The sequence below is a fragment of the Lathyrus oleraceus genome, chromosome 1, assembly GCF_024323335.1.
Source record: "Lathyrus oleraceus cultivar Zhongwan6 chromosome 1, CAAS_Psat_ZW6_1.0, whole genome shotgun sequence".
In the NCBI taxonomy this organism is placed as follows: Eukaryota; Viridiplantae; Streptophyta; class Magnoliopsida; order Fabales; family Fabaceae; genus Lathyrus; species Lathyrus oleraceus.
This window is the reverse complement of record NC_066579.1, coordinates 85074024-85079133: the sequence shown is the minus strand read 5'-3', so window position 1 is coordinate 85079133 and position 5110 is coordinate 85074024.

Below are 5110 nucleotides of genomic sequence, written 5' to 3'. Positions count from 1 at the left end.
CGGGTCTTCGTGAGGAAGACGAATGAATTTTGGAACCTGATTCACGCTCCTCCGCTTCTCTTTTCTTTTATTTATTTATTTTAAGGACATTAAAAACCTGTTTATAATTTAATACCGTTTGGGTGGTTATTGCATTTTATTAAATATTGCCTGCTGGTATTAATGGTGAGTAAAGTGTTGTTATTCCCCACCCAACAGCCAGGCGGCTAGGGTTAACCTTTGGGATCCCTCTCACCTTTTTGTGAGTTTGATTAATCCAACAGACCATCTTATTTTAATTTTATTTTTTAAATTTTGGTTTTAACCTATTCTGGTTTATATATTCCAGTTGTTATTAAAATAATAAATAAGCATAAGTGGCCTAGTGGAGAGAGAGCAGTTTCACTTGCTTTAGTGGGATGAGTTCAATACTTGGGAGTAACATATCTCCATATTTGTTTTTAATGCTTACTATTTAATTTAATTTTTTCATAACTTCTTGCTATTTATTTTACCTTTATATTTTTATCAATTTAATTTAATCGTTATTTAGTTGTTTATATTTTTAAATGTTTACCTTTTAGATTTAATTAATGGTTGAATTTCCATTTTTGTTTTTTATTCGATTAGTCGATTTTTGTGTGTTAATTAATTTAATTAGGTTATTAGTACTCATGTTCGTACTTTTACACATATAAATAATCACTTTCAAACTCGCTAAACTTTCGATTTTAAATTTCACTAACTTTCCATAGTTTCGACATTTAATTCCATTTCCTCCCATTAGAATCTAGCATTCTGGTGGGAACTCGATTTTATATATAAAATTAATTCGATATACATATAAAATTATAAAATTAATTTTATCCCTATAATATAATTTTATTTTTGAACTATCCTTACAACCCGACTAATTTCCTTTTAAATCACGAAAGAAGAGAACCATTCGAATCTTGCATTCCGGTGGGAATCCTCGAATAATTCGTCCTGAGCCTCACGTTTTGGATTAACCGTTCATTCTTTTTTCTTCATTCTTAAAGCACTTGATGATCAACTTGGACAAAATAAAGGACCGTTGGGATCAAGCATTCTGGCGTAACCCTTTGAATAAGTTGATTCTCATCAGGTGTTCGTTGTCTAAATATTATTCTTAAATAATTCGAAGGACCATTTGAATCTAGCATTCCAGTGGAACCCTGAAATTTTGATCTTAGGGCTTATGCTTCATTCTCAAATATTCGTCTTCCAAACTCAAAATATATACTTAACTCCTACCTTAACACTTTTTCAATAAAGATGGAAATGGAACATGGTGTATACCGTGCACTCCTGAGATTAAGATTCAAGGTGGATGCCTTGCTTATCTTAGCTCTCGCCATCGACTAAAATTGTCAATGCGGTTTCTTCAAACCCCTTTCTCAATTAAACCTGAAAAATACTTAATCTTTATTAAACACTTTTGTCAATAAAGATGGAAATGGAACATGGTGTATACTGTGCACTCCTGAGACTAGGATTCGAGATGGATATCTTGCTCATCCAAGTTCTCGCCATTACTCAAAATACATCCAACCAATCAAACTCTTTTTCGCCGCCGTGCGACTAATCAAATAACCTTTTTCATAAATGAAAGATATATTATCTTAAGGTGATGCAAAACAATGTTTCGGCCATGATTGTTGAGTCGAGATAAGTGACGCTTTTCCGAATGTAGATTTATAAATCCGTTCGATGTGTGGTATGCGTCCACTCCTCATCTATTTTGGGTAAAACAATGTTTTCTTCGATTAATACAGTGTAGCTTTCGCTGAAATCGACCAACAAACAAACATTCTTCTACCCAGAACTACGTAAGCCTTGATTTCTCTCTTGAGATACGTAGGAGCAGGATTTATAAATCTTGTCAGGCCCACTAATAAAAAACTTAGGTTTAGTCCTTCGTTCAAAAATCCAAAAACATTTCTTCTCTCTTATATTCTTTCTCTCCCTCATTATAACTTGAGAAGACTAACATAAGCTAACATTCAAAACGAAACTAACTAAACGGTTCCCGTTGAATACAACGGACGTGAGGGGTGCTAATACCTTCCCCTTGTGTAACCGACTCCCGAACCCTGATTTGGTTGCGACGACCAACAATCATTGTCATTTTGTCTTGGGTTTTATCGATATTTCCCCTTTCCTTTTTAGGAATAAATAAAGTTCGGTGGCGACTCTGTTCAGTCCATCATTGCGAGCGTGTGATTGCGCTTCGCTCAAAGTCGTATCCCCATTTTTCGAGGTGCGACAGCAGGCTTCTAAAAAATGTACTTAATTGGATCCATTTTGGATATCAACCAAGTAGTATGATTTAACATATATTTGCGCAGACGCTTAGCAACCCAAGCCAATGCGAAACATGTCTTCTCAAGCATAGAATACCGAGTCTCATAGTCTATAAACTTCTTACTCAGATAGTAAATTGCATATTCTTTCTTTCTAGATTCATCTTGCTGACCCAGAACACAACCCATACTCTCATCTAGCACAGTCAGATACATGGTCAAAGGTCTTCCTTCAACAGGTGGAGATAAAATTGGGGGCTTAAGCAGATACTCTTTGATACTATCAAAAGCTTTCTAGCAATCCTCGGTCCAATCACAAGATTAATCTTTTCAAAGAAGCTTGAATATAGGCGCACATGTGGCAGTCATATGCGATATAAATCTTGAGATATAGTTCAAGCAGCCGAGAAAACCTCTAACTTGTTTCTCAATTTTGGGCGCAGGCATCTCTTGTATTATTTTGACCTTGGCAGGATCAACTTCAATACCCTTTTCATTGACAATGAAGCCCAACAACTTACCAGAGTGAACACCAAAAGTACACTTATTGGGATTCAAGCGGAGTTTATATTTCCTCAAATGCTAGAATAACTTCAACAAATTCTCAACATGCTCTTCTTCATCACTTGATTTAGCAATCATATCATCAACATAGACTTCAATCTCTTTATGCATCATATCATGAAAAAGAGTGGTCATGGCTCTCTGGTACGTTGCACCAATATTCTTTAAACCGAAAGGCATCACTCTATAACAGAATGTTCCCCAGGGTGTAATGAATGTGGTTTTCTCCATATCTTCAGGTGCCATCTTGATTTGATTATAACTGGAAAATCCGTCCATAAAAGAAAAGACTTTAAATTTAGTCGTATTGTCTACCAACATATCAATGTGTGGCAGAGGGAAATCATGTTTTGGACTGGCTTTATTCAAATCTTTGTAATCAACACACATATGGACTTTTCCATCCTTTTTCAGAACAGGCATAATATTGGCTACCCACTGCGGATATTCAGCGGTAACAAGAAACCCAACATCAATCTGTTTTTGCACTTCCTCTTTGATTTTCACGGCCATGTCAGGATGAGTTCTCCTTAACTTCTGCTTGACTGGTGGGCATTCTGGCTTCAATGGCAATCTATGCTCCACAATCTCAGAACCCAAATTAGGCATGTCTTGATAGGAGCAAGAAAACACATCAGAATAATCTCGAAGAAGATCAATCAACCCCTTCTTAGCTTCTGGACACAGTTGAGACCCCATTTTGACTTCCTTCACGTCATCCTCGGGACCCAAGTTGACTAATTCAATCTGCTATTCAAACAGCTGAATGACTTTTTCCTCATGCTCAAGTAAACGAGATAACTTATCAAATACTTCTTCATTATCAACCTCTTCCTCTACTTCAAATATAGGTAAATCAAAGTTTTGGGAGGGAGTAGGATCATTGTGTTCAACGGGTTTGAGAACCAACCTGCATAATGATTTGATATTTTCATTTTAGAGAAGTGGAATGCAAACAAATATTATGAAGATGGAAATTTCATTACTTATTTTATGTTCTTTTGTGATTACCATTTTCAAAAAAAATAAAAAGGCAAAAATAAAACATCATAGATGTGAATGAATAAAATTGTATTTCCATGATTATAGTAAAGAAAATTCCCACCAATGTTCACTTCTCCCTTAGGCATAGGAGAAGGATTTTTTTTATAAAAATCAATGAAAAAAATTACTTAGAATGGCGAATAATAGTAGGAACATCAACAACAACCCAATTGTTGCAAGTCTGGCCATGCATCACAAAGTTGGCGCAAGCTTCGTCTTCATCACCATTGTCCTCGATAATGGCAGTTGAGTGTTGATCATTCTCATGAATGAACCCTCCACTGCGGAATACTGGTTGCATAACCTTGACATTGGAGTTGAATATCCCTGGTTGAAATCCGAGTCCTGCCCTGATCTTGTTCTCGGTGATCTCCACAACACAACCCCACTTATCAATACTGCCAACATGAATAGCCTCTCGTGCATCTTTCAAAGAATACATGGGTGCCCCAACTTTCTTCAATTCACCAGCAATGGACAAAGCTTGCAACGGTGTTCCAACTTCCTCCTCAATATCAACATAAGTGAAAGACGACCAATGGCGCACCAACAATGCCTTCTCTCCACCAACAACGACAAGCTTACGGTTCTTCACAAATTTAAGCTTTTGGTGTAGAGTAGACGTCACAGCTCCAACTTCATGAATCCATGGCCTTCCCAACAAGCAACTATAGACCGGGTGGATATCCATTACTTGGAAAGTAATTTGGAAATCACTCGGACCTATCTTCACTAGAAGGTCCACTTCTCCAATGACGGTCTTACGAGAATCGTCGAACGCTTTGACAACTACACCACTGTACCTCATTGGGGCGCCTTGGTAGGAGAGTCTTGATAGAGTTGAGTTTAGAAATACATTCAATGATGACACAATGTCAACCAACACATTGGACAAAGCGTCCTTGTTGCAGTTCATCAAAATATGTAATGCCAAATTGTGATTCCTTCCTTCCTCGGGGAGTTCCTCATCACAAAAACTCAAATTGTTACAAGAAGTGATGTTGGCAACAATGTGGTCAAGCTGATCCATAATAACTTCATGTTCAACATAGGCCTGTTCCAACACTCTCTGTAATGCTTCTCTGTGCGCTTCAAAATTCATTAGCAATGATATCACAAAGATATTTGACGGTGTCTGAAGTAGTTGTTCTACAACATTGAATTCACTTCTCTTGATTAATCTTAACACCTAATTATCA